The sequence below is a fragment of the Equus quagga genome, chromosome 12 (assembly GCF_021613505.1).
Source record: "Equus quagga isolate Etosha38 chromosome 12, UCLA_HA_Equagga_1.0, whole genome shotgun sequence".
NCBI lineage: Eukaryota > Metazoa > Chordata > Mammalia > Perissodactyla > Equidae > Equus > Equus quagga.
In genome coordinates, this window is record NC_060278.1 from 45000848 (window position 1) to 45021594 (window position 20747).

Here is a 20747-nt window from a genome sequence, read left to right on the forward strand (position 1 = left end):
GATTGCCTTTGACTATAGAAAAATTAATTGTAGCTTCTATATGGGTCTAAATTGAATCGTTACTAAATTATAAGAAGAAATCAGAGTCTATGTCCATTTACTAAGCATTTATTCTGCATTGCACCTGACCCCAAGGATATAAGCATTCATTCATTCAGCAAATACTTACTATGTGCCAATTATATGCCAGGCACTGTTTCAGGCACCAGGAATAAAATAGTGAACATGGAAAAGTAACTGTTGTCATGGAGTTTACTTCTTGTAGGAGAGTCAGACAATGAAAAAGCAAACAAAGAAACCAATAATATAATTTTAGGGAGTGATAAGAGATTTGAAGAAAAGCAAAGTGAAGATAACATGCCACATATACATTCGTTCATTTCCCCAACAAAATTTCATAGAGGGACCTCCACGTGCCAGGCACTGGGAGCCAGTGCACTTGTGATGAGTGTCATGAAGAAAAGAGAGGGTTGAAGGGCCAGCCCAGTGGCATCCTGGTTAAGTTCTCGTGCTCTGCTTTGGTGGCCCAGGGTTCACAGGTTTGGATCCTGGGTGCGGACCTACATACCACTCACCAAGCCATGCTGTGGCAGCATCCCATATACAAAGTAGAGGAAGATTGGCAGGGATGTTAGCTCAGGGACCATCTTCCTCAAGCAAAAAGAGGAAGATTGGGAACAGATGTTAGCTCAGGGCTAATCTGCCTCACAAAAAAACAAAAGAAAAAGAAAAAAGAAAACAGAGGTTTGAGATTGAGAAGAAGCAGGGGCTTCAATAGAGGCATGTGTGGGCCCAGCAGTACTTTAGACAGTGGGTCAGGAAAGCCTTCTCTGAGGACCTAAATTATGAGAAGGAAGTGGCAGGGGGAGCATACTTTGTGTGTGTGTGCATGTGTGTGCCTGTGTTGGTGGGGTTGGGAGTGTGGAATGGTGGGAAGAAGATCATTCTAGATAAAAAGAGTACCGTATTTAAAGATTCTGAGGCAGAAAAGATTTGGTGAGAGTTGGAGACCTGGATAACCAATGTCGCCTAAGATGAATTTGAGGCCAGGGAATACAGTGCCTTGAAGGCCGTATTAAAAATTCTGAACTTTATTGTAAGGGCAGTGGGAAGACACTAAAGCATTTTGAGCAAGGATGTGACATGATCTGATGCATATTAAGATCACTTTATAGTATGCAGGGAAGGGATTACAGGTGCGGAAGTTGGGAGACCAGCAACGAGGCTTTTTCGATAAGCTGAGCAAGAGAGGTGGAGAAGGAATCCACGACAGCCTTGTGTGTAGTAAACACTGCTTCAACAGTCTTTCTCATATTCGTCCTAATCGGATCAACAAAAATGGGTCAACTATTCCAGACTTCTGCCTTCTGGCCATTGAATGCCCAGATTAATTTGGAACCTGTGGAGTTTGAGGTATCTGGAAAGACAGCTCTTATTTTAAACTTAATTTTATCCAGAATGTTTCCTAAGAAGCTTAATTCCTCCATTTGGCCCAAGTCTGACATTAAAAACCGCCACCACCACCATAACCTACAACTCCTTGGTATGTCAATTGGAGTTTGAGTTTTAAAGTAGGGATTGTGCAATACTAATCAGAAGAAATATTCCAGCTTAAATGTTTCTCTACCAGCATTCTTTGGCAGGACAGCACACCCAGAACAAGACAAATCATGCAGATGATTTTCAGATCAAATTTGCCATCTCAGCTGTGGGTGAATGTTTTAAGGTGGTGACAGGGAAAGAAGGTGGATCTCAGAGACAAATAGATCTGAGTTTGAATCTCAACGCCATTGTTCAACTGACTGTGTGACATGTGGCAGGTCACTGATGCTCCTGAGGGTGTGCTTCCTCAGAAAATGAGATGATGTGCGCCCAGTAACTGGTACATCATCAGTATTCAGGGAGCGCAGAGTTCTTTGCTTTCTTCCTGGCTTCCTTCTTCCCTCTCCTAAAGAACATCTCACTTTTCTTGGCTGTGACACACTCCTGAAGATGTTCAGCTAAATTTTCTTCCATCATCACAGAAATATGAAGAGGATAAATTAAACCTGTTTTTTTCCCCTCCTCTGCTCTGCTCTTCTCTGCTCTCCTCTCCCTCTCCCCCTCCTTTCCTCTCTCTCTCTTTCTGTCTTTCTCTCCCTCTCTACATTTCTACCTTTCTCCTTCTCTTTTTCTTCTGTTTTTGTAGGAATAGTGCAGTTTAGCAATTATGTCCTAACCATAAAGCTTGGTGTCAGGCACCATTCTAGTTCCTTTCTTGGCATTAACTCGCTTAATCTTCAGAACCATCCCAGGAGGAAGGTACTAATGTTACCCCCATTTTGTAGATTAAGAAGCTGTGTCTCGGAGAGGTTTAAGGTCTTAGTCAATATCACACAACCTGTAGGTGGTCGTGCTGGAATTTGAATTCATACGGTCTGACTCCAGAGCTCTTTTAGGGCACTTTTCTTACTTGGTCAATTTCTCTCTCCCTTTAGTCATTTTTACTGAGTGTAGGACATGGAACATTGGTCCTGCTGGTGACCTTAGTAGAAGAGGTGGGGAGTCCTGCCAGGAAATAAGTAAGATTTGCTGTTTAAGGGAGTGCATGGACGTGTATGCTTTATTCTTGAAAAATTGTTTTTTCCCCTTTATTGTCCACCATCTGTGTCACACCTGGAGGTGCTCAGTATTTTCCAGAAATATAGATGATTCATACAATTATTTTCTTATAATAGTCTAACCTCCCAGAGGAGGGACCAGAGGGGAAAGTTCCTTTACAAAGATCAGTTATGCTTTTAAAGCCATCTTAATTTGGTGAGCTGGAGAAAGCCAGGCTGCTAATTGATTAGCTCGTTTTTTGACCTGCTAATTGAGACTTGGTCTCTACTCACATGGCTCCTCGGCAGTTTTGGCTTCAGTTGCGTGTCCTGATCTCAGCGTGCCAAAATCAGATGCTTTGGGGTGTAGAGTTAACAATCTGGCAGAGCATCTAGACATGTAACATAGATGCTGTTATGGAAAAATGAGGAACTTCCCTCCCAATTAGAGAAGATTGTTCTGTTGCTTACTCTGTCGTTACAAGTGTGTTTTCTTAAATACCTCCACCACTGCAATTCCCAAGTATAAGACCATTATTGTTTTTGAAAAGGGAAACCTGTGTGTGTTTAAATGTTATTTATCTGACAAACGAATGCTCTCAAGTAAGTGCTTGATGGTGATGAGTTGATTAAGTTGAAATAGTCCATCTAGGACTAGGTTGAGTAAGAGAACATTTCATGTGGATTTTAACTACCCTTTTCAGAAAGGCAAGAGCTGTAATATAGCTTGCAGAGAGGGGAGCAGAATAACTAAAGGGATTTCTGACAGACCATCAGCGTTTGTTGAGCTTTTTGGGTCTCTTGTGAGCTCCCATCCCTGGGGAAGTCAGGCTTTGTATTTTCCTTCCAAATCCTCAGCATGCTTGGTGGTCAGCTGCCTCGCTCAGGGCTCTTACACACATACACAGGGCCAATCATAAGGCAATAAACATTTGCTTTTCATTTTCAAAGCAATCTTTCCCCATTACAAAAGGAGAAGAGAAAAAAATTACTCCAACCTTCTGAAGTAATTAACAAACCATCAAGTTTCTTTGTAAAATGGGAAAAACAACCTACTCTTTTGAGGACCAATAGGAGAACATATTTAAAGCATAGAGTACAGGGTCTAGCTTTCAATAAATGATGGTACCATTTAATTCATATTTTAGAGTATTTCTGCTTGTTTACCTGTTTGCCTCCACCCTCCTTCTCCCCTTCCCTCCGTTCCTCTCCTTCTCCAGCCTCTCCCCTCCCTGCCTTCTTTCCTTCTGTCCCTCTTTCTTTCCAACCTATAAATTATAGATTGCCTACAAATTGATAACTGACTTATCATAGATATTTTGTCTACAAGATTTAAACCAAGTAATCCTTATTAAGAAAGTAGGATCTCATTCACTAATTTTTTTGACCAGGACTATTTTTCATTGTGTCCCTTTGCCATAGAGTCAGGAATGGAACTGGATCTGGCAACCTGCTTGCCCTCCATCCTTCCCTCCCATCCTCATTCCCTCCTGGCTTTCCAAGTGGCTAATAGCTGGAAGGAGACACATTCAGGAAACATACATGCTGATTTCAAAAGATGTATTTGATGGGGAAGCACTTGCAAAGGCAGAATATTCTCAGAATTATATACAATGAGGCTGACTAATAAGTTGTTGACTGCTCAGAGAAATAAAAAGCCACCAAAACTGGGCTTACTTTCTTGCTCCCTAGTCTCCATTCCCACTTCAGATCTCTTCTTATTTGGTTAAATGATTGAGTCACAACGTGAACTTGGAGATCATTTTGCTCAGAATTGTTTTGCCTCTGAAATAATTGTGTTAGAAATTGGTTTGGACAAGATGACCTCTTATTTCTCTTCCAACCCTGTGATGCTGTGATTTTTATGAACAGGAGGAGGAAAATGATGCCGTCAAATGGTATTTAGTCTTTTGAAATTTTCCCAAGAGGCGCATGACTTGAAGTCTATTTATTCAATTCCTCTCAAAGTTGGGTAGTCTTTAAACACGTGTCAGGACAGCCTGGCTTAACGCCTGTATATTTTACTAAGAGGTTGGTGGGCTTATTTGATTTAGCTCATGTTAGAAGTTTAATTGTTTTTTTCTTCTCCGTTTTTTCGCTGGCAGTGACTGTATCTAGTAGAATACAGCTTTGTCCAAGCACCCCCTCTCATTCCTTACGCACATGAGATGGGAACTGCGGATGGCTGGTGTGTTTTTGAGGTTCCCCAATGGACCATGTGTTTCGCATCAAATGAGCAAATACCTTTTCAGCTGAAAACCTTTCAACGGCCTCAAGTTTCCAGACCAGACTTTACCTCTAGGCTCCAAACAGATCCAGCCTTACTTCACGTTGGTTCACCCTTAATATTGGCATAATAGATGCTGATTCATGAGAGTAAGTTCCAAAGACCTGGTTGGGATTATGCCTTAAGCCTTACACCCATTATCTCTCCCAGTCCAAGTTCTGCCATGCTGTTATGGGAAGCTCTAAGCATACTGATGATATTAATGACATAGCAATAATTACGCCCTTTGTTCTTCATAAGAATCCTATTATCCATATTTTACAGAGTATGAAATGGGCTCAGGGAGATAAACTCACTCACTCAAGGGAGAAAAGTTGGCATGCAGACTCGTGATTAGAATCTAGGCTTGCAACACCAAAGTTCAAGTTCTTAACCCCTGAGCAGTACTGTCTCTACAGCAGGAAGTGTGAGTGCCAAGCCCTGAGAGAGTACGACCATTTTTTCCTCCTGTTTGACCAAATTAATTTAGAGCAAAAGGGATCTTTGAGAGCATCTTATCCCACCTCTTTTGTAGATGAAGGAATCAAGACTTGCAATGGTCAGTGATTTGCTCAAGGTCAGTGCCAGCACCAGAACCAAGGTGATCTGTGCTCTTTCCAGCAGAGTGTGCTGGGCAAGGGGCAGGAGTCTGAAATCACAGAGGAGCGAGATGGTGCCAGCCAAGATTTTGTCCTAAATTAAAAATGAACTTACATTTCCTTGAAATAAAAATATATATTAAAGAATTCTACATGGGTAAAGGATCTAGAAAGCTCTCCTGGTCGAGTCAAATCCAAACCCCTTCCAGGATCTACAAGGCCATGGCGGATCTCTCCTTGGCTCTCCATCCCAAGCTTTCACAGTGTTAGTCTCTCCATTCCTAGAACCCAAGCCCTTTTCTACCTTGAGCTTTGTGTTGCCATTTCACTACTCCTCAGCCCGTCCTTTGTCAGACTGGCTCCTTCCTTAGGCCTCAGTTTAAATATCCATCTTCAGAGAAGTCTTTCCTGATGTGACTCTATATATACGTGCCCTATGCTCCCTCCTGTATCATTTTATCTTTATTTCTTTAACTCTTACCACTGTCTGTAGTTATTCCTTGGTTGGTTCACTTGTTCAATGCTGTCACTCCTGCTAGATCATAAGTCTAGTGAACTCAGGGCACATTTGTGTGGTTCAGCACCTATAACCTGGCGCATTTGTTGAGCACGTGGCTGGCTGGCTGGTTGACTGGCTGGATAAACGAATGAATGACTTTCAATCTGTTGAACCCAAGATATCCACTCCTCAGAACACTATTGCCTGAAGCTCCTAATTGGGAGAGTTTTGCTCCAATCAAATTCAAATTTATTTCCTAAAAGTAGTAAACTTACATTACTAATACTTCAGTGTGAATTTAAAAAAAGTTTTCAAACTAGCCAATCACTTAGCAAAAGCCCAAGAAAATGGGACAGAATTAAGACATTATTTTTGGAAAAAAGTGAAGAATCAAGCACTGTCAGAGCTTGGAGGGACTGTGTGTGAATAGTGTGTGCATGCAGGGGCTGCATAAAAGTTCCTTTTCCAAATTTTGAACCATTGAAAAAAAATCACCTGGCCTGGTGATGTGTTGGTTAAGTTTATGCACTCTGTTTTGGCAGCCCAGGGTTCATAGGTTTGGATCCTGGGTGTAGACCCAGCATTGCTCCTCAATCCTTGCTGTGGCAGCGTCCCACATAAAATAGAGGAAGATGGGCACAGATGTTAGCTCATCAACAATCTTCTTCAAGCAAAAAAAGGAAGATTGGCAACAGATGTCAGCTCAGGGCCAATCTTCCTCAGCAAAATAAAATAAAATCTTTGAGTTCTAATTAATGCCTATTGACTCTTTTCATAAGTCAAAGTCCTGCTATCATAGAGTTCCTTTCTCTACTGAATAGACCATATCCAGTGGCCACTCCTGTCCCTGGGGCCCAGCCCAGGGCCAGGCACTGTTGTCAGACTGTCTTCATACAGGAAATGAGTACGAGCATTTTGGAACAAAATTAGTCTATTTCATAAATAATAAAATTAACACTTATAACAATATTACTAGTGATTATTGAGTGTTTGCCTCGTGCCAGGAAGTACATGGCTCTGCTTTCAGAATTGTTTAATTCTTATAATGACCCTTTGAAGTCAGCACTTTTGTTTTTTCTGTTTCACAGATGAGGAAACTGAAGCTAAGATAATTGAAAAATAAAACAAAATGAAAAAATGAAAAAGACAAAACTTCCCAAGTTCATAGAGCAAAGAAGAGCAGAGTTGGAATTCCAAGCTGGTCTCTTTGATTCCAGAGGTTGTGTAACTTCACTCTGCCATGAACCACAAGTCTAGTCTCACCTCCCCTTTTTCCTGATGAGGAGGGCTAGACACGGAAGAACCAAGAATGGTCTACCTGGTGGCAGATTCTGAAGGATCTGCAGCGAGGGGGCCAGCTGCCTTTGGATAACAGGGAACTGCATGGACTTCTCCCTCCTGTAACCCCCTGGTTGTGTGACTCCCAAGGAACTTTGTAACACTCTTAGGGGCAGAGGACTCTTCTAAGGAGGGCACCAGGACCTGGTTTCTAGTTAATGTTCACAGCTGGAAACTGTGGAAAGAGCAGTAGAAATAGACCAGGTCTAAGTGTGGCTCTAAACTTCCCAGCTTTGTGATTTGGGGCACAGCATTTGACTACACTGAGGTGGAGTTTTCTCATCTGTTAAAGGAAAGGAGGAATGGCTACCCAGTGAGGCTGTTGTCAGGCCTGAAATAGTGTAATGCCTTTGAAAGTGTTTTCTGTGCCGCACTATTTTAAAAATGCAAAGGTTATTATTAGTGGTGGCTCTTTCAAGTGAAAAATTTGGTTCCGTTTGGTTCAGGTATAAGTGATCAATAAGCAGTGGCTGATTGATTGGCACAACATCTAGGGCCCAACAGTCCTGCATTCCCTTGGCTATTGTCCAGACTCTGGTGGGTGGAGGGTTTGGCCCCTACAGTTGGCTTCCATTGTTGAGAAAGATAAATGAAACCCCGCGATGGGTTCCCATACATCTGGAGCGTTTGCCCATTACAGCTTATTGCTGTGGAGCATAAGTTGTGCACTTCGGTCCTTTTCACTGGCACGTTTGTGTTCAGTAAAAGCAATTGCCCCAAATGTCAAAGTCATGATATTGGTAGCCAAACACTCTATCCTTTACCGACAGTCAGCCAAGCCTTACATAGTGATCACACCAGAAAATCACCACGAAGCAGCACATCTACTGGGAGAGGAAAGGAAATGCTTCCAATCATTTCTGAGTCAGCTTGCTGACTTATTGGTCTTGTTCCTTCCCACGTGAGGCATTTATAGAAATGTGCTTGGCTCTGAGAAGCGAGCTTCCCCGAATGGAGAGACGCATGCCTCTGTTAGGGGTGTTGAGTGGCTCAGGCAAGGTTCTAAAGAGAGAGATGAATGGTTTCATGTTTTGTGGTTCTAAAGTTGAGGGATGAGACTTCCTTAGAAGGAGGGTTGAGCAAACCCATCAGACTAAATGTAGAATGCTTCCCCTTAGTGAGTCCAAACCAAACCACTTCTGACTTAGATTGCAAAGTCCAGCTATGTCCTCATGTCACTGTTTATAAAGCTGTTGCATTCCTTGGCAGCAGAATGAGTAGGCAAATCACAAAAGGAAACAGAAATCATATAAAATCTTACTTCCAGTGGTGAGATCTCTACTTTTTGTTGTAGGTCCTGGAGGGGCTGACAATGCTTGTATCCTTCATCACCATTTTTGTGACTACTCTCGGAAATGAAAGGGAGACAAATGTTCCACCAGGAAAAGCAACAGGGATGTTGACAACTCCCCCTCTCTGCACAAACAGGATCACTTCTTACCCTGTTTGAGAATTTGGTCTTAGCCCCACACGACTGAAATACCAGAGCATCCTGGAGTTGTAAGCATATAAAGCATCTGTCTGTTACACAGCAGCCGTGTGCGACATGCTGCTGTGCACATGTCTGGCAACAACTTGTCTTTAAATATTATATTTAAAGTTCTGAGTGTTTGCTCTGAACGTCTAAGTCGCCACCAGCAAACTGTCCCTTATACTTGAACAGTTTAGATGACATGTGCTCTTATGGGGTATTGTATATATATTTTTTTAAAAAAGAGAAAAATACTTCCTCAGCAAGTCTAGAAGCAAGGAGGGAGTTCATTTCTGGGACCTGGAGGTTTCTTTTGATGGGATTTCCAGATGGACTCAGATGTGAGACCCATTTAAACTCATCTGAAAATCCCATCAGGATCAGCATTGTATTGGGGAAGGTGTGCACCTGTAAGCAGGTACCTGTGACCCTGGCTGATAGCCCAAACTTGGAAGATGTGAGAGGTTAAGCAACAGATTAGAAATATGGGGACTGTGGCCCTTTGTGGATATATACGTATGTATACATAACATAAAACGTCTGAAAAACATAAAACAGAAAGATAATTTCATTTGTTATCCATATATATATGCCACACAATGCCAAATAGCTGACTGAATGGTTTATCGCCTTATCAGTTTTCATTGGATTTTTAGGCTAAGCGTAGATGCCGCATATCACTTGTGTAAATGACATGCCAGTTTTTAATAGTTTGGGGCCCAGGCCTTTTTTCTTCTTAGGAAGTGGCTGGTAACATCTGTGGCATTTCTAATGCACTTGGGCCCACCTGTCCATATCCTATGCTGGTGAAAGGGGTGGATGTATATGATACGCCTTGTAGGGAGCAGAGCCAAACTACGAAGGCACTACCACCCCCCGTAGAGCTGGATCTTTCTTCAAAGATTTTGAAAAAACTTACTTGTTTAAGCTGTTAGGCTGAAGTTTCTAGATATTTGATAAGGCAGAAGCACAGTTACAAGTCAGCCCTCAAAATGAAGCAGCTACATAATCTTATATATTTTTTATTGTTCAAAGTTACACCTAGAGGAAGGAAAGTGAAAATATGGTTTGGGGAGTCACTTCACGTTCCCTGGGGACCGCTTCATTGTCCCCAGGCCTGCTTTCTGCGGTATTCAAGTTTACAGTGTGACACTAGAGGCTTTGGTTTCTGGTATGAATTAATGTATTTATGTTTATTATATTGCTTATGATTTTTAATGAAAACCAGACATAATCTCATTGGTGTTTTACCAAAGCGCTGTCACATTTACTTATTTATTTTTTTGTGGTCCATGAGGGTTTTTGACCTCACTGATATTATTATCCATAGACAAAAGCATGATATCTTGGTTTATTCCACATGTTAAACAATTCAGTAAACATTTATTGAGTTTTTTGTGCCCTAGGATAAGGACTGCAGTTACCAAGATAAAAAGATGCAATTCCTGTGCTGAAAGAATTCGCAGCCTTGTCAAGGAGACAGAGACGATTATTTTTGAGACTCTAAAACCCAATGATTTAGTGACAGATGCTGGAACAAGACTGCCTGGCTCTGAATCTTTTCTCTGACATTTATTGGCTGTGCGCTTTTGCAAAAGTTTCCTAATTTCACTTTATCTCAAAGAAGTTAATCAGCCTATAATGAGGGTAAAAACTGTATCTTTTTATAAAGTTACTGTGATAATTAAATGAGTTAATACATGTATAATGTGCTTAGAACAGCACCTGGCATAACATAGGAGCCAAATATTAGCTGCTACTCAGAATTATGCAGGCAATAAAATAAATGTTTGTATTTGCATCAGAACTATCCAGGGAGGGAAGCTTAGTAAATGCAGATTCCTGGGCCTTCAGCTCAGAGTTTCTGATTTAGCAGGTCTCCATGGAGCTTGGGCTTCTGCAATTTTAACAAGCACCTGGGGCAATTCTGATGCAGGATGTTCGTGGCCCACATTTGAAGGAGCACTAGTATGCTGGAGACAGAGGCAACACTGAGGAGTCAGAATAAGACTTTGTGTAGGGGTAGAGGCAGGAGAGGCTTCACAATGGAGGTCATGGTATGTACTGTGGGTTTTGAAGGATGCGTAAGAGTTCAATAGGCAGAGGGAACCACACCACACGCAAAGACACAGAGTTGTGGATCATTTTGATATGTCAGAGCATTAGTTTTTCCATGTCATTGGAGGTGGTTGAAAGACTGAATGGTTGCAAGAAATCTGTGGGTGATGAAATTAGAGAAAGAAGACTAATTTCTGGAGAACACCTGGACCTAATTTAAAAATCTCAGTGACTAAATGGATCAAATTGTTTTCTGATATCATTTGGATGAAAATGGGAGATTGATTAGAAATTGAATTTTGTTGTTAGTCGTAGCAGTGATAAATAAAATAGCTACTACTTTGCTAGTTAATCATGATATCAAGTTGTGCTCTGTTAACCAATGACAAGTATTTCTAGGAAGAATTCACCTTAGACTCTCGTAGTGGGGCGTATTTAAACATAGCAATTAGTTAAAAATAAGGATGTGAGATCTTTCCCTCCTCCTCTCACGGATAGCTTCCAAATCAGGTGGACTTTCATCCATCTGAGGTGTTCAGATATTTTGGGTATTTTAGGTATTTTATATTTGGATGTTTGAGGCATCATTAGGTAATGTCTCAAAACTCCTTCTGCTCCACAAAATGAGAAGGGAACCTGGGGAACACAAATGCTTTTGTTTTCCCTTTTTACCAGCCCAAATAAAATTATGCACATAGTAGAGGAAGCAGTGGTCCTATATTATAGATCAACAAACGAATTCCAGGTAGAATGGTGATTTTCTGCTTGTGCTGTGTTAGATCAAGAGGATATCACAAGTGAAATTGAGCAGGAAGAAGGTTCCACGTGAAATCTAACTTCATGTTGCTTTCTGGTAGAATGAAATTTTATGGTAACTGTTTGTGGGGTTCCGTGAATCACCATCCTACGGGGGAAAACAGGAATTCTTTGGGAAATCTTACTGGTGACATCCAGTTATTAGTTCGACAAGGAAAAGAAATTAATGTTGTAGCTAGAAACTGACTAATTGGCATAGACATTCAGGAGTCAGCTTTCTTTTTTCTTTCTTTTTTAAATTATTCTTCTAAAGTTCTATAGATACTGTCTTTATTGTGGTTTTAGCAGCAACTTTATTTCTGCTAATTAGAAACTGCTCTAAAAAAGAGTTCTGTGGTGAAACCAAATCCTCATCAGATTTCACTGTAATGGGAAGACTCTCCTTACTGTTGGCTGCTCCATTATCATTGTATCAGCTTTTAGCAATTACCTATATCTACCTGCTATAAAAACAGATACTTGGCAAAGGAGAAGAAATTCTGTTCCTTTGTGCTTATGGCGAGTGGAAGGGAACTTGCTTAAAAACCCTTTGGGTAACACATTGGAATATCTCTCAGCAAAGTCCCCCCTTAGGTACAGTAATTAGAAGGCAGTATCAAAAAATGTAAAAGATTGTTAGGCATCTGGATATATCTGAGAGAGTCCGTGTTTAGATTAATGGACGACAGACTGAACAGTGGGTCGTGATGGGTGGCCAAATCTTTTGAAACACAGTAGCCCTATTGTATATCTAAGAGCTTCTAAATTCAAAGCAATCCATGGCTTGGATGCTTCTGTAAATATACATTAGCCTTTAAGCAAACAAGAAATTACGGCAGCTTTTCTTTTCTTCCTTAAGGGAAGAAAGTGAGAGAGAAAAGAGATGAAACGAAAAAAGCACTCGGCAAACCTTCTTTTGCATCCTCAACTTCTTTTCCCTTTGACCCTGGTTTATAAAGTTGCAGTGGTCCTGCCTGAATGAATATGGGGTTTTATCCCTGAAAACAGAGGTCTGCTGTCTGATGCAAGCTTCTCTTTCCTGTTTGATTCGTAGAGCTTTCTGTGTCACTGCCATTAGAAAAGGAATACTGTTCAGATTTTGACACAAGATATTCCAGTGGAATAAACAGTGCCATTTTCATGATAAAGTGGATGTTTAAGATTAAGGGTTTATTTAAGCCCACTGATGAGCGACATTCCACTTGAATTAGGAGGCCCTCCTGCAGGAAACAATTTTTATCAACTTAATGCTTCTATTTTCCAAGCTCTTCCTACCGAGTATACAGAAGCTCAGTGTCTGCAGAGATATTGCTGTAACCTTCTGTTATTAGCAGAAGTTAATACACAGAGCAAGAACCTCTTTTCAGACGTTGGGTTGTTAAGACCCAGAAGGGTCGAGTATGACAGAGCTGTAATGGGAACAGTAGGGGGCGCTCTAAGACTGGCTGCAACGCAGCAAAGTGGCTGCACGGTTGAAGGCAAAGAGGCTTTGGAACAGTTACCCCCTTTCCACCCGCCTTCTTTCCTTTTCTTTTTTAAATGCAGGGAAGAGAAAAGAAAAGAATCATCAGCCAGGAAACAAAAGGCGCCAGCGAACAAAATATATGCAGCTGAAGAGCTTAAAATAAAAGTTCAGGGGACTCAGAAGAGGAACCTTGATGTCACAGAGTCCCATTCTGGATGTCAGTTATGTTGCAGCTGTCCTGGCCTAGCATCTCCTCTTCTCCAGCCACATCCTCGCCTTCTCCACTTCATCTCCATCTTGGTTCTCTGCGATTTGGTCAGATTTGACAGCACCATAAACTTCCTTTAGGAAGATCCCTGGCCCACATTGATGTCATCACACTCAGCAGAAATAATACTTCCTGAGCACCTTGCATGAGTAGTGCTAGCCCCTAAGTGTTCCCCCCTCTCCTGTGTGCAACAGAGGTGTCTCCCTCGCCTCCCTTATTTTGCAAGTGAGATGAGGGAGCTGAAGTCAGGACACATGGTTCTCAGCCTGGTTCTGCTCCTGGGGACCTCCCTTAACCTCCTCTGGGCTCCTGTTTATCAATGGTGAAGTGAGGGAATTGGGCTAAATGATCTCTAAGAGGTAAGGTTGTGTGTGTTCTTAAAATAAGAAATGAGAGGTTAAGGCAGTAAACCAAAGAACTCAACCTCAAAGCTAGATTTTCAGTGCAAAATTTTGAGGGAAATGAGGCAAAAATGTTTTTTTCTTCTGGGGTGTGAATGACCCGATTATAAGTCTTCAGTGCATCACTTCTATGTTTATGGGGATCGATAAATAGATTTATTGACCGTTTACTCTGTGGTCACAACAGACATGAGCAGATTGGGAGATTGTATATCTTGATTGGCAGTTTTCTTTTTGCTAATGGCTTGTTTATGAGTTAACAGCAATTTCTTCACTAAGTAAACCCAACAAAATGTTGAATTGACAGAGGACACTCGCGTTTGCCTTTTTGTTCTCAGAACAAACTTTAAATCTACTTTTTTGGGATGTTCTGATTTAATTGACCCCAATGAGAACGAGGTTGCCCACTAGGATGAAAAGGAAGATGTCAATCTGTATCACATTAATTGGCCTCAGGGATGGGCAGGATTGTACTTTGACTCGAATAAGTGGACAGATGTAATGACTAAGAGAGGCCCTGAGAAGGCAGTGATATTGAATGTAGATTTGAATTCATCTTAAAATTACACTTTCGCTTACATTATGTTCCAACAAAAGGCGCAAAGACATTGACAGGCTGCACGTGAGGAGAGATTTAGCAATGACTCTCTCAGCTGGTGCTTGTGGGATAGAAACCCCTCGATTCTCAGTAGGGGCTCCCTACACAGCAAGCGTGAGTGGATACGGAGTCAATTTGGTCAAATAAAGGAAAGTTTATTATGCTTCAGGAGAAGACCAAAAGGTTATTTCAGTAGGGATAAATTTTCTCTTTCACTCAGAAAGTGGCGAGCTCCACAGTTTGATTCTAGAAGGTCAGCGTGGCCCATTTTCCCTTGAATATTTGTGCCAACAATGATATAAGTTCCATGAGGGCACATTTTGAAATCTATTTGTCCCCTTAGTGCCTATTTTGCACGGTGGCTTTTGCAGTGTTCAAAGGCAGTTATTGAACTGAAAGTTCTTGTTGATTTTTTCCTCTTTAATGCATCGTTATAGCTACAGAAACAAACCAAATAAATAAATAAATAAATAAAAAAGTCCTTGCACGAAGTCATAGTTTGGCTCCTTCTGGGTACTGAGTCCATTTCCATCTCCGATGACTGGATGCTCACCACCAGCTTGATCGAGGCTGCTGGGAGTGGGCTACACCAACTGAGAGCAGAGACCGTGAGTTGCTTAGATGATGAAGCATGAATATGCTGAGCACCAAAACTCATATTTAGTGCAAGGCTTTGGCTGTTCCTTAGATCTGGCTTTCTGACTTTCAAAAAATATTTATTTATATTCATATTAACACCGCTTTCTATTCGGGTCTCTTCTGAAAAAGAGTTCTGTACTAGGGCAGTATGTAATTTCATGGGATTACTGAGTCAAGATCAGCAACCCTATGGCAAAGCACTTAGTGGATCAGAAGCATACAGAATCATATTTACAATCACATAGGCAGTGCTGTATTTGGGAGGGCTTGTTTGTTTGGGGTCGTGGTGATGCTGGTGGCATTGGAATATGTGATCCAGTATGTGATATAGTTGGAATCTCTGTTTTTCCAATTATTGCTTAATCTCTCTAAGCCTTTGATTCTTCATCTGTAAAGTGGGAGCTCTGGACATTGATGTTTGAGAGTTAAGTGAGAAAATATATGTATAGTCCCTAGAACATAGTAGACATTCAATAGCAGGCTATTTTTGTTACCTAAGATATGCTCTGGAAATCTCTCTTCTTCCAAAGCATATTTCCAAGAGCTGTTAAAAAATGTAGTTAGTTTTAGATGAAGATTGAGGCTCTCTGGAATTACTGGGACAGAAACACTAACTACTCATTAAAAAAATGGATGAAATTCCTCTGTGGCCTCAGACTTTCAATTCTTTGCCTCTTCCTCTCTTTTATTGCACTTCTCCTCTCAGAGATCCAGTTTCCAGATTATGTTTCCACCACACTTTCTTTAAGATTCTTCATTCATACTTTTATAAGTGATAAGAATTCAACATGCTAATCTTCCTGAAAATATTTAATTATTAGCAGATAATGAATCTATCCACAAAGAAATATAATGTGCGTGGAAATTTCAAGGCTTGATCAACTTGTGGAAATGTATTTTTCAGCGTATTAGGATCTTTTTACTCTTCTTGAAATTAAGTTCATTGGTAGTAGCTAATGCATGAAGCTTATCATCTATAAAATCATCAGAACTTTAAGAAATAATTTATCATGAGAGCTACTTATCTAGAAAAGCCGTAAAGAAATACACATCTATAGTCACCATTCATTAATTGTTTTCAATATTTTAAGTGATACATTGCTATGGGCCAAGAGCCATTGGTCCTGGAAAGTCAAAAAGGCTTGAGGACTAGTCCTTGTACAGGGAGCTCAGAGTTTAGGGTCAGAGAGAGCAACAGGGAATCACAAATGCATTGATAACCTGCAAGCAAAGTGGGAAAGACCAAAAGGAAGCCAACACCAAACGCCAAGGTCTTCTGGAAGTGTGCTGCCTCCCACTGGGATGAGAAGTCTGCGCAGGCTATGCCAGGTATATCCTGGGCAGCTGAGAATTTCCTCCAGGGCCATGTATTTGTGGGTGGACAATGGACTGGGTCTATCTTTTTAAGATGTGGTTAGACCAGAGTAATTTTTTAAGCAGGAAATTCTCTCAAAACATGAGCACAATTATGGAGTCAGGGGGATAATCTATGTGACCTCCATTTAACCGTGGGACTATTTATGATTTGAAACTTTTTCATTGTCTGGGTGAACAGGGGAAAAGTCTTCTATTTCCACTCTTATATCCTCCATTATACTAATTGCAGGAAGAAGGCTCTAAAGTCCACCATTAAAAGCAGTAAAGAAACTCTATCCATGACATGAAACACTACACTGAGCCTGTGTAAAATTGAGTTACAGGCTCACAGGACTGTGGCCTTTATTTGAAGTTATCAGCTGTGCTATTGTGGGTTAACTGTTCTGAAAGCATACATTTTTTTTTTTCCTAAGCAGTAAAACTGTTTCTGTAGTCTTATTTTATTTGGTAACTATGCTGTGCTTAAATATAGTTTGTGGGTGAAATTGTTATAAGTTGGCATTTATGCTTTATATGGTTTTGTGCTAGGAAACCTCAGTTAAAGAAAAACACTCACAGGAACGTCGGCAAATGTCCCTGCCTCAGAGCATATATTCTATGTTCTCACTGTGTTACTTTCTGAAACCATAAGAATCAATGCAAACAGGAGAAAGTGAATAGGGTGGAACATGAGAACTCAAAATGCCATGGAATCCAACTGGCTCCAGATCTTTGATAAAAGTGAATTTTAAAGTCATATATCTCCCTTTTAAGTGCTAGGAAAAACATTCATTTATTCCCACCACTCAGATGTTGAGTGGAACAGATGAAATGTGAAGGGAGGCTGTCACTCAAGAACCCTTCATATACATGGGAATCTCTCAGAATCTGCACTGCAGTTGTTGTCAAATATTTCTTGCTCTGTGTATTTCGTTTAATAAAATATGAAACATTAAGGTTAAACTTTTTTTTTTATTATTATTAATTTTTTTTTTTGAGGAAGATTAGCCCTGAGCTAACATCTGCTGTCAATCCTCCTCTTTTTGCTAAGGAAGACTGGCCCTGAGCTAACATCTGTGCCCATATTCCTCTGCTTTATATGTGGGACATCTACGACATATAAAGCCAAGCTGTGCCATGTCCACAGCTGGGATCTGAACCGGCGAACCCCAGGCCGCTGAAGCAGAATGTGCGAACTTAACCACTGTGCCCCCAGGCTGGCCCCTAAGCTTAAACTTTTGTTTAAGTGCCTGATGGTGAGATATACAGTCCAGACTGGAGATGTTACAATTGCCTAAACCTTTGGAGAGCAAGAACACAGAAGTTGAATTGAAGAGAGCTGTCATACAGCTCAATGTGTAGGAAACACCCACACACAGTTGTTATAAACTTACAGGGCTTTTTCTTTGTGGTTGTGTGGACTTGCTAGGTCACTGGGCTTCTGTTCAGATGACGAAATGAGGAGACAAAGGTAATAACATTTGTATTTGGTTGGCTTTTCCTGATGCCTTTTAACAGGACTCAAAGCTGAGGACAAAGAGACATTATGCATTTCACATTCTAAAAAGGAAAACCAACAATGGGGGCCAGAAACCTCCTTTAGGACTTCTGGATGCTGTGTCTTCCATTTTGTGACTCTACCATCTTGGGTATCCAAGGTCATCTTGGCAACGCATGTCACTTCCACTCATATTGTATTGGCCGAATTAGTTACATGGTTAGCCTAACTGCAAAGAGTCTGAGAAATGTAGAGGAGTACGTGGAAATTTGTGAGAATCAATAGTCATTGCAATAGATGTGTGGCATATTTGGAAATGCATTGGCTTCCCTCCTCTTTTCAAAAATAAGTGAATGAGGGCTCTCTGTCAGTGAATAACTTAAAGAAGGGAAGACTGTCCCTGTTAGATCACCTGCTTAGACAACACTCATTGAAGTACCTCTTGTGTATATCTAAGCATAGAAAAGATGACTATTGAAGATTGATGGCAGGGTAAAGAGAGGAGATGGTGCTGGAGTGGTCCAAACTCACACTGATTGGAATGTTAAAGATGCAGGGGGAAAAAGATATGGGATCTTCCACTGGGCCAGATGATCTCTGAAAAAAGTTGTTGTACTGACGTTAGTCACCAGTTCCCCATTCAAGAGGGTGGGCCACAAGGTGAAGGGATGTGGCATCAAGAGGCTGTGGGATGCTCTACCAGGGCCAAAGGCTGTGAGAAATTGGATGTGGGGCCAGAAATCCCACCTCAGAGAATTATGCAGTGTGGATGGTCTTAGAGATGCTCCAAAGAACTTTCACATGTGTTTCATGAAAGAGTCAATACTGAATGCTTGATAGCTCAGAGGGCGTTGATGCTGATCAGTGACAGGCATATATGTGACAGAACCCAACAGAGAAAAGATTGCAACAGAGAGAAGATTGCAGTTAAGTAAGAGGTGGATGTTTCTTCCTTACTCATTTGCCCTTCCAACCCTCAATGCCAGCAGAGTAAAACCTTAGGAAAGGAGAAGGAGGAGAGATGCCAAACCCAAAATACACTTCCCTCCACTCTAAGGAGAAGGGGTGGGGAGAAATAAAAGAGCAGATCATGCCTTCTCCACCCCAAGCTATAAGAGAAGAGAAGTTTTGAGTTTGAAATTCAACTGGGTCTTGAAAATGAAACTACAGGAAAATCGTAGAATCTTCTGAGGATGTTGTTTGGGAACTAGAAAGAGAGCTTCAGTAGAGCAGGGTTGAACACAGTAATTGGGGAATAAAGAAAAACAATTAGGAATTGAAACTCCCACTGAGATTGATCCTTGCCAGAGAGGGAGAGGGGAGGCAGGAGGGTGAAAGTAGTGATTAGGCATACGTGTGTTCATGGATTATAATTAGTCTTTGGGTGGTGAACACGATGTAATCTACACGGAATTAGAAATATATTATGATTTACATCTGAAAGTTATATAACGTTATAATACAATGTTACTGCTATAAAAATAAAAATTAAAAAACAAATAAGTGAAAAGAAACTCCCACTGAGATGAACCTGTTCAATAAACTACTTATACATTGATAAGAGCCTATAATCTGACTTATTAATGTTGCTCATGTTTCTGATGGGTCAGATCAAGGACTTGAATCTGATTTAACAATCTGAGAGACTGAAGTTGTGGGGTCAAGGTGAGATGGGGATGGACCCATGACATCATGGGATATGAGAGCTAGGAGGAGATTGCGTGCTCCCTAGCCCATGCCCCTAGCCTTTCACATGAACCAATTCGGGACCAGAGTTGGCACATGGTTGGCTTAAGATCAGATTTCTACTTGATAAAAGAGATTGGTATCTTGACAATTTTTGGAGTATTATTAAAAATAAATGCTCCAATTCTTATTTTAAATTTGGACTACTTCATCATTTAATTTCAAAATAGTGAGATTTTAAGGTGAGAATATCATTCTTTTTATGTTGATTCTCTGCAATTTGGAGGCTCCCTGAGAAGTAGTGACTTCAATTTTTTTTCAGATCATTGCAACCTGGAGTGTACAATGCTCAGAATTCTCTAATGATCAGCAGCCCTTATAATTGTGACTAAAGAATTGAAAGATCTTTATTGTGTATTCCAAATGTGACTCAACCTCTAGGATTAGCTTATATCATTGCCCCTTTCTCTCTCTTTGAAGAAACACTTATCACTTTGTCAAATATCCAGAAGTCAATGCAGTTCTATGCAGCATTAGAGAATAATGTGAATTTTACTGAAGATGTCTGTCGCAAATGAGAGAGGAGACGGTAACACTATACAGCGAAACTTAATAAAAATATCAATCAATTTGCCCCCTCCAGAGCCTCTTCAGTTGTCAGCTGTTTGTTTTCACTCTTCTATGCCCCCAACCTGAAGCCGCTACAGCCCCACTGAGTTCACCGTTTCTTGCCTCCAAGAACTTCAACATCTCCCCCATATAAAGAAATTTAATCTTCTCTTAGCTTCTCTCATCTTCATCTTCAACCATCATCGCACTAGGAAGACCATAATTTAGGGTCAGACTCTTTAGAAAGAAGAGAGAGATTCTAAATAATAAATCATGTTTTCTCTGAAATAAAGTGTTTCCGAGTCATATTGTAGCATCTTTAGGCAGTAGAGTACTCCTCAACTATTTCAGTTCATCAAGAACAATTGATTTTTTAAAAAATTGCGGCAACCTTTGTTTTAACATTACACAAATTTCGGGTGTATATCATTATATTTCAATTTCTGTGTAGATTACATCATGTTCACTACTCAAAGACTAATTACAATCCATCACCATACACATGTGCCTAATCACCCCTTTCACTCTTCTACCCCGCCTCTTCCCCTCTGGTAACCACCAATCCAGTCTCTGTCTCTATGTGTTTGTTTGTTGTTGTTTTATCTTCTATTGATGAATGAGA